The following is a 10,509-nucleotide window of genomic DNA, read 5'->3' on the forward strand; positions in this document are numbered from 1 at the left end:
TTTTCGGAGAGTAACCAAACTCGCGGTCTCTCTCCGAGATCATGGAAGTAAAGACACGGATGACAATTGGATCAAGCGCAACTTCCTCAAGGCAATGATGCCCTACCACAAAGCCATGTCCTCCGTCATTCGTCAAAGGCCGGACTTCCACACCTTGTCCTCAAGTGAAGTGTCGGATGAGTTCGTTGCTATGAGCATCTTGGACAAGACCGCCGACAATGCGGTTCTTCGCTCTCAAAGAGTAAAGAAGCCCAACCTTGCTCTAAAGGCCAAGGTTAGTATGGAGGAAGAGGATGAAGAGGAAGAAGAGGAGGGCAACCTCGAAGATACGAAGTATGCCTATCATGAACACATGGCTCTTGCTTCAAGGCAATTTTGGAGCAAGAAGAACTCAAGGCCAAACTTCAACAAGAACAATTCAAGTGGCGCAAAGGGCAAGCAACGGGTGAGGACTTGCTTCAATTGTGGTAATGTGAGCCACTTTGTTGCGGAGTGCCCTTACGAGAAGAGGGAAGACAATGGTGGCAAGCTCATCCGAAAGGACAAGGCCAAGTCGTTCCCCAACAAGAGCAACTTCACCAAGAAGACTCCTCCCAAGGCATTAGTCGTACAAGAAGAGTACAACAAGGATGACGACGATGATGAAGATGGTGAGTCGGTTGCCATGGCCTCTGTGGCCATTGCGATGACTCCACGGATGTCTCTCTTCGACTCACCCAATGAGAACATCGCCGCCAAGTGCCTCATGGCTAAAGCCACCAACAAGGTAACCCCCAACATCAAAACTACCATCATTAATCATCCTTCTTCGACGGATAGCATTGGTGAACATGAGGGGACAAATGTGGAGGAAAATGAGTTTGAGACCTTTATGGGTAAACTCAAGGGCAAATCCAAGAAGCACTTCGTTGCTCTCTTGGAACAACTTGGTGAAGCCAATGACATGATCGAGGCTCACGAAGACACCATCTCTAAGATGGAGGGGCATAGTCGTGACTATGCCGATGAGATTTCGGATCTCTCCAATGCTCTTGACGAAGAGCGTGGTCATCGTTTGGCTCTTGAGGAGTCATACAACGATGATCAGGCTAAGTTAAAGAAAGATCTTGATCATGCTCTTGTTGTGTCTCGTGTGCTAAACTCCGAGAAGGCAAAGCTTGGGGTTGATCTTGCTAGACTCAAAGAGGAGTTTGACATTCTTGACAAGGCTCACAAAGTCTTGAAGGGTGTTCATGCTAGCCTCAAGGAGTCTCATAATCAACTCCAAGTGAAGCTAACTAAGGAGAAAGCCACCTTTCCTCATATGGTGTTAATTGATAATGCAAATGCTACTAATCCTTGTTGTGAGCATGTGCATCTTGTTGAGGAGAATGCTAAGTTGAAGGAGCAACTTGAGAAAGGCCTTGTGTCATGCATACAAGGTGAGAAGAACCTCAACGACCTTTTGAGCAATCAAAAGGAAGTTATGGCCAAGGAGGCGATTGGGTTCGCACCCAAGCCCAAGAACAAGAAGAAGAATGACAAGACCAAACGACCTCCTCCTCTCAAGCACACTTTTGTGAAGGAGGGAGAGGGTGCTTCCAAGGAGGAGAAGAACAATGCGAAGGGTGGCGGTGTCAAGAAGGGCAATGCCACCCCTTCCAACAAAGCCGGCGACTTTAATCCTTCTTATGTGCTATGTCGTGCTAGTGATGGGCATGTTTATGCCAAATTTATTGGTTCTCCTCATGAGTATATTGAATGGTCTATTTGGGTTCCTAAGACCCTTGTTACTAACATCAAAGGACCCATTACAAAATGGGTACCTAAATGTAACACCCCGCATGTAACTTTCCATATTTGTAACTCCGACTCTTGCCATTTTCGGCTATGTGTTATGATATTCCCTCTGTGGTCGGGTTTTGTCTTTCGTTTTGCATTTTGTTCATGCCATTCATTTCATATCATGTCATCATGTGCATTGCATTTGCATACGTGTTCGTCTCATGCATCCGAGCATTTTCCCCGTTGTTCGTTTTGTAATCCGGCGCTCCTATCTCCTCCGGTGCACCCCTCTTGTTTCTTTCGTGTGCGGGTGTCAAACATTCTCGGAATGGACCGAGGCTTGTCAAGTGGCCCTAGTATACCACCCGGAGACCACCGGTCAAGTTTCGTTCCATTTGGAGGTCGTTTGGTACTCCAACGGTTAACCGGGCATCCGCAAAGGCCATTTGAGTGTGCAGCAAAAACCCCCTAAAAACCAGCCCAAAACCCACCAAACTCTCTTCCATGCTGTAGGTCGTTCGATCACGATCGTGTGGGCGAAAACCGCACCTCATTTGGAGCCTCCTAGCTCCCTCTACCTATTTATATGTGAGTACCCCGAGATTACATTCGCAGTCCCCGAAACCCTAACTTTCCCCGCCGCCACAGGACGTGTCCGGCGCCCGCCGGACATCTCCGCCGCCGCGTCCAGCGAATCGGCGCGCGCCACCTGTCGCCGCCGCCCTCTCCACCGCGCCGGCCCGCAGGCCCGCCGCGGGCCCTCCCGGGCCCGAGCGCCCGCGCCGCCGCCGCCTGCCTCCCGGCCCGCGCTCCCGCCGCCGATCTGCGTCGCCGGCCGCCGCCCGCTGCCGCCATCACCGCCGGCGCCGCCTCGCCGCGGCACGGGTCGCCGCCGCCCGGATGGCCCTCGCCGCCCGACGCCTCCCCGCCGGCGCCGCGGCCCCGCCGTCCTCCGGCCTCGCCTCCTCCTCTGCCTCCGGTCGCCGCCGCCTCCTTCCCCTCCCTCTCCGACGGCGGGTGAGCTCGAGGCCGCCTGCCCCGGCCAGATCCGATTGGGCCGCCAGCGTGCGTTGACTTTTTCCCGTGCCCAATTTCTTCTAAGTCATTTCGTTCTACATTAAGTGCCCCTGTTCAACAGTGCATAACTCTCTGTATATAGGTCTATTTTGTGCGTGTAATATGTCAAATTGTTCGTCTCTTGATGCTCTTCATTTTGTTCAATTGCACCATGTTCATTAGGGATCATCTTGATACCCAAATCTCTGTTGCAAGAGTGCTAGTTGCTGTTATCTTCTGGTTCTTATCAGAACTCTACATGTGTTTTGTTGTATGCCATGCCATCTTTCCAGTGGTGTATGCCATGTATTTTTGTGATCTCTATGGTGACTAGCACAAGCATGCAAACTAGGCTCCGTAATATTTCTGATTTCAGGACAGTGATTTCTAGTCCTTGTCTGCTGTTATTTTGTTGCCATGTAAACTTGATGCTACAGAGAGATCCATGCATATTTTGGTGATGTTCAGTAAGGATGTTTTATAGATATTATTGTAGTTGATCCATTCCTGCCCTTGTTTGCAATTATGAAGTGCCATAACATGACTCAATCTTGCTCTACTTTTGCTATAAATTATTTCTGGCAGATTCTTAACCTGATATTCATTTTTGTCAAGCTTGTTGTAGTTGTTCCATACATGCTATGCTTTTGTTCTTGCCATGGATAGCTTAATAAACATGCCATATTGCTGTAGGTATGCTTGTTTTGTCATGCATTGCTCTGTAGTGAGTGCATCAAGCTCACAAAGAGGCCTTCATATTATTGTTTCTGCCATGCTCTGTTTTCTGCTGTCTGAAACCTGATAACGAAACTTGCTATGTTTACATGCTTGCCATCATATCTTCTGGTACTTTTTGGCTTATGTTCAGTAAGGGACTTTTGTCATATGGATTTAGTAGAATACTGCCATGCCTTGTTTTGCTATGTTAAGCTCTTGTAGCATGTTGATTTCGTGCTCTGAACATTGCTACCCGATGCTGTTTCTGCCATGTCCAGTTATTTCACTAAGTCTGTGAACCTGTTATCTTTTGCACTTTTGCCATGCTTGTTTGAGCTTGTTATGTTGTGATCTAGCCATAGCTCAGTGTTCATCTTTTGTCAAGCATCTCCTGTAGATTACTGTCATATGCTTTGTTGCTACGTTGGAGTGCTGTAGCATTGTTATTTGTTGCATTTTAAGTGCTATCTTGCTGTTAATCGCAGATTCGTGTCATTCTTGTTTTGCTTGCCATTTGCAAACCGTGCATCCGTTTCCGGTGATCTTTATATCGATTTCGACCGAAATCATCTCATCTTTCCAGTGGCATGCTTGGTTTGCCAAGTTACTGCCTTGTTCATCATTTTCCTCCCGGAGCACGCATATGCATCGCATATCATATCTCGCATGTCATACATGTTTTGCATCATGTTGCTTGTGCATTTCTCGTGATTGATTGTGGTTCCGTTTGTTTGTGTTCTTATCTTGGGTAGAGCCGGGAGACGAGTTCGTGAACGAGGAACCTGTCGAGTACGCTTACGAGGATCAAGCTTTCGACAACTCTGAGAATCTTGCAGGCAAGATGACCACCCCTCGAAATCACTTCTATCTTTGCTTTGCTAGTTGTTCGTTCTTTTGCCATGCTGCGCTACCTATCACTTGCTATATCATGCCTCCCATATTGCCATGTCAGCCTCTAACCATCCTTTGCTAGCAAACCGTTGTTTGGCTATGTTACCGCTTTTGCTCAGCCCCCCTTATAGCGTTGCTAGTTGCAGGTGAAGTTGAAGTTTGTTCCATGTTGGAACATGGATATGTTGGGATATCACAATATCTCTTATTTAATTAATGCATCTGTATATATTTGGCAAAGGGTGGAAGGCTCGGCCTTATGCCTGGTGTTTTGTTCCACTCTTGCCGCCCTAGTTTCTGTTATACCGGTATTATGTTCCTTGAGTTTGCGTTCCTTACGCGGTCGGGTGATTTATGGGACCCCCTTGACAGTTTGCCTTGAATAAAACTCCTCCAGCAAGGCCCAACCTTGGTTTTACCATTTGCCACCTAAGCCTTTTCCCCCGGGTTTCTAGAGCCCGAGGGTCATCTTTATTTAAAACCCCGGGCCAGTGCTCCTCTGAGTATTGGTCCAACCTGTCAGTCGCCGGTGGCCACCAGGGGCACCTCTGGTCTGGCCTATCGGAAGCTTGGACAATCTGGTGTGCCCTGAGAACGAGATATGTGCAGCTCCTATCGGGATTTGTCGGCACATTCGGGCGGCTTTGCTGGTCTTGTTTTACCATTGTCGAAATGTCTTGTAAACCGGGATTCCGAGACTGATCGGGTCTTTCCGGGAGAAGGTTTATCCTTCGTTGACCGTGAGAGCTTATGATGGGCTAAGTTGGGACACCCCTGCAGGGTATTAACTTTCGAAAGCCGTGCCCGCGGTTATGAGGCAGATGGGAATTTGTTAATGTCCGGTTGTAGATAACTTGTCACTTGACCCAATTAAAACACGTCAACTGTGTGTGTAGCCGTGATGGTCTCTTCTCGGCGGAGTCCGGGAAGTGAACACGGTTTGAGTTATGAATGACGTAAGTAGGAGTTCAGGATCACTTCTTGATCATTGCTAGATGACGACCGTTCCGTTGCTTCTCTTCTCGCTCTCTTTTGCGTATGTTAGCCACCATATATGCTTATTGCCGCTGCAGCTCCACCTCATAACACCATCCTTTCCTATAAGCTTAAATAGTCTTGATCTCGCGAGTGTGAGATTGCTGAGTCCTCGTGACTCACAGATTCTACCAAAATAGTTGCAGGTGCCGATGATGCCAGTGCAGATGATGGGATCGATCTCAAGTGGGAGTTCGATGAGGAACGTGGTCGTTACTATGTGTCTTTTCCTGATGATCAGTAGTGGAGCCCAGTTGGGACGATCGGGGATCTAGCATTTGGGGTTATCTTATTTTTCATTTGGATCTTGACCGTAGTCGGTCTATGTGTGTATTTTGGATGATGTACGATTTATATTTATGTATTGTGTGAAGTGGAGATTGTAAGCCAACTCTTTATCCCATTCTTGTTCATTACATGGGATTGTGTGAAGATGACCCTTCTTGCGACAAAACCACTATGCGGTTATGCCTCTAAGTCGTGCCTCGACACGTGGGAGATATAGCCGCATCGTGGGCGTTACACTAAAACCAAGCATTGATCTCTTGTAGGTCTTTGCTTCCGGTGGGGGATCATGGTTTCTCGATAGTGGAGCTACAAATCATATGACCGGAAGCAAGGACTTGGTGGTGGACGTGCACAAGATTCCATCTATGCCCACCAATGTCGAGTGGGGTGATGCCTCGTCCTCTAAGGTATTGGGACTCGGCAAAGTTGTCATTTCTCATGATCTCACGATCGAGAAGGTCATGCTAGTTGAGTCCCTTGCATACAATTTACTTTCCGTTCGTCAACTTGCAAACATGGGCTTTGCCACTTTCTTTGATATTGATACCGTGGCCCTCTTGTGGAGCAAGACTCTTAAAGTAGCCTTTGTTGGGCATGTCGAAAACGGTCTCTATGTGATTAACTTTTCGGAGCGACCCACTAAGACCGCGACATGCCTAATGGCTAAAGTTGACGTGGGATGGCTTTGGCATCGCCTGTTAGCCCATGTCAATATGAGATCTTTGCAAAGTCTTCTCAAGGGGGACCATGTCCGTGGACTAACAAATGTTTGTTTTGCTAAAGATCGTGCTTGCAGTGCTTGTATCGAAGGAAAGCTACATGAGACGGCTCACCCTCCCACTACTATCATTTACTCGAAGAGGCCTTTGGAGCTCCTTCATTTGGATCTCTTTGGGCCTCCATCCTTTGATAGTCTTGGGGGTAGAAAGTATTGCTTGGTGATTGTGGATGACTATTCAAGATACACTTGAGTGTATTTCTTCAAGAGGAAGAGCGAGACCCAACAAACCGTCATTGACTTTGCGAATGAAGCCCAACGTCAACACAATACAAAGATCTTGACAATAAGAAGTGACAACGGCACCGAGTTCAAGAACTACACCTTGGATGAGTTTCTTAGTGATGAGGGGATCAAGCATCAATATTCCGCACCTTACACCCCTCAACAAAACGGTGTTGCGGAGAGTAAGAACCGGACGTTGATGGATGCGGCAAGGACTATGATGGCGGAGTTCAAGTCTCCATACAACTTTTGGGCCGAAGCCATCAACACCGCGTGTCATGCATCCAATCGTCTCTACCTCCGCAAGGGCTTGAACAAGACTCCATATGAGATACTCACCGGTAACAAGCCCAACCTCAAGTACTTTCGGGTGTTCGGGTGTAAGTGTTTCATTCTCAAGAAAGGTGTTCGGTTGTCTAAATTTGAGGCTAGAGCTTATGAGGGCATATTTGTTGGTTATGCTACAAACTCTCATGCTTACCGTGTCCTCAATAAATCTACGGAACTTATTGAGGAGACGTGTAACGTGGAGTTTGATGAGAATAACGGCTCCCAAGTGGAGCAAAGTGGCACTTGAGATGTAGGTGATGAAATTCCTCCTCAAGCCATAAGAAGAATGGGTGTTGGTTTTATACTACCCATTGAGAAACCCCTTGTGGCCGAAGGAGAAGGACAATGCTCCACTCAAGTGGAGCCATCACCATCCCAAGGCCCACACGCTTCCGAAGAACAAAATGAAGACCCTCAACCTCATGAACAAGACCAAGGTCAAGATCATGCTCAAGACGGTGGTGACACACCAAGTGATGCCCAAGGTCAAGTTCTCTCCTCCGAGCAAGTTCAAGATCAAGAACAAGCTCAAGACGGCGCTCAAGATGATCAAGTGACCGCTCCTCGACTCACCACCGAGGAGGAATTGGAGCGTCGTGCCGCCAAGATTGCATCCAAGCTCTCCACCAAGGGTCATCCCATGAAGAATGTGCTTGGAAGCATTCAGAAGGGGGTAAGCACTCGTAGACAATTGGAAAACTATTGTGAACATCACGCGTTCGTCTCTTGTGTTGAACCCCATAAGGTATATGAAGCACTCGAAGATCCGGATTGGCTTAATGCCATGCATGAAGAACTCAACAACTTCGAGTACAACAAGGTGTGGAGATTAGTGCCGAGGCCAACGGGGAACCACAATGTCCTTGGAACCAAGTGGATATTCAAGAACAAGCAAGATGCTCATGGGACCATCATTCGCAACAAGGCACGATTGGTGGCACAAGGCTACTCCCAAGTCGAGGGTATCGACTACGGTGAAACATTTGCTCCCGTTGCTCGCCTTGAATCTATTCGTTTGTTGATTGCTTATGCCTCTCATCACAACTTTAAGTTGCAACAAATGGATGTGAAGAGTGATTTTCTTAATGGTCCCATTAATGAGTTGGTTTATGTCAAGCAACCCCCCGGGTTCGAGGATCCCTACTTTCCCGATCATGTGTATCAACTCGATAAGGCACTCTATGGCCTTAAACAAGCCCCACGTGCGTGGTATGACCACCTTACCGAGTTGTTACAAGATCATGGGTTTGAAGTTGGGCTAATCGACCCCACTCTTTTTACAAAGAAGGTCAAAGGGGAGTTGTTTGTATGCCAACTATATGTTGATGACATTATCTTTGGTTCCCCTAACAAAGCTTTCAATGAGGAATTTGCCGCACTCATGACCTCAAAGTTCAAGATGTCTTCCATGGGAGAGTTGAAGTTTTTTCTCGGTTTCGAAGTAAAGCAAACAAGAGAAGAAACCTTCATCAACCAAGCCAAATACACTCAAGACATGCTCAATAGATTCAAACTAAGTGATGTCAAGCCGGCGTCCACTCCAATGCCTACCAAGTGCCAACTTGACATCGATCCCAATAGTAAAGTGGTGGATCAAAAGGTATATCCTTCCATGATTGGTTCCTTGCTTTATCTTGGTGCATCTAGACCGGATATCATGTTGAGTGTGGGAATTTGTGCACGGTTTCAAGTCGCACCTAAGGAAAGCCACTTTGTGGCGGTCAAGCGAATCTTTCGATATTTGGCTCATACCCCAAACTTTGGCTTATGGTACCCAAGAGGAGCAAACTTCAAGCTTGTAGGATATTCGGACTCCGATTGGGCGGGAGACAAAGTGGATAGGAAGTCCACTTCCGGAGGGTGCCAATTCCTTGGTTGCTCTTTGGTAAGTTGGTCTTTTAAAAAAGCAAAGTTGTGTGTCTCTCTCGTCCACCGAAGCGGAGTATGTGGCGGCCGAGAGTTGTTGTGCACAACTCTTATGGATGAGGCAAACTTTAAAGGATTACGGTGTCATTTGTGACAAAGTGCCTCTCTGGTGTGATAATGAAAGTGCCATCAAGATTTCTCTCAACCCCGTGCAACACTTCAAGACGAAGCATATTGAGATTCGGTATCACTTCATCCGAGATCACATTAGGCGAGGGGAGATCGAGCTCAACTACGTCAACACCCATGATAACCTTGCAGATATTTTCACGAAGCCTTTGGATGAAGCAAGATTTCGCGAGTTAAGGCATGAGCTAAATATCATTGATTCGAGCAATGTTGCTTGACCCCTTGCACACCCCACCCCACTCAACTTGTTGTCTATTCTAGGTGTAGGCATGGACATAGGGGGAGTGTTGTTCTCTCAATGAACTCTCCCTCCCCCCATTATGCATAAAGTGATCAACTCTTTCACATTAGCCATTTTTTATGGTACTTGTGCTTCAAAGACGAGTTTTGGTCATGGGCCCAAGGATAATTCTTTGCGGTGCCATACCAATTGACTCAAACATAGGTGGCTCCGGCCACCACGCTCTCCTTGGAGAGGTTGTGTCTCCTTTTTGGTTTGTGTTGGTTCTTGCCTCTCCTTCTTCGTGGCGCGCTCGTGCTTGTGGTGTCCAGTGTGTTAGTTCCTTTTTGTAGTCTCTCGCTTGAAGGTTCCGTGCTTAGGAGTTTTCTTTGGTTGAAACTTTTTTTTGAGCCCACGGTACTACCCCGGCTTGCCACGGTACTACCGCAAGGGGGGGAGCGGTACTACGGCCTCGGTGCGGTACTTCTGCCCAGGCGGCAGTACCACGATGACGTGCGGTACTACCGCGCGAGGAGTGAGCGGTACTTCCGCACCCAGCGCGGCAGTAATTTTTTACTGCCGCCTGGGGGAGCGGTACTACGGCCTCGGTGCGGTACTTCCGCCCAGGCGGTAGTACCACGATGACGTGCGGTACTACCGCGCGAGGAGTGAGCGGTACTTCCGCACCCAGCGCGGCAGTAATTCTTTACTGCCGCCTGGGGGAGCGGTACTACGGCCTCGGTGCGGTACTTCCGTCCAGGCGGTAGTACCACGATGACGTGCGGTACTACCGCGCGAGGAGTGAGCGGTACTTCCGCACCCAGCGCGGCAGTAATTTTTTACTGCCGCCTGGGGGAGCGGTACTACGGCCTCGGTGCGATACTTCCGCCCGGGCGGTAGTACCGCGATGATGTGCGGTACTACCGTGCGGTTACGGGCGCGTGGGGGTTAAACACGGGCAGGGGGAGTTCTAACTCCCCCGTACCCATTCGTCTCTCTCCCCACTTCGTCTCTCTCTCTCTCTCTCTCGCTCAAGAACAGCTGTGACGCTCGGATAATTAAGCTACAGTGATCCCCTGCTAATGATGCCATGTCACCGCGGTTACTGTTGTTAAACTCTCGATAGTTCAGAACTGAAACAAATTCAAAA

This window comes from Triticum aestivum, chromosome 4D (assembly GCF_018294505.1).
Source record: "Triticum aestivum cultivar Chinese Spring chromosome 4D, IWGSC CS RefSeq v2.1, whole genome shotgun sequence".
Lineage (NCBI taxonomy): Eukaryota > Viridiplantae > Streptophyta > Magnoliopsida > Poales > Poaceae > Triticum > Triticum aestivum.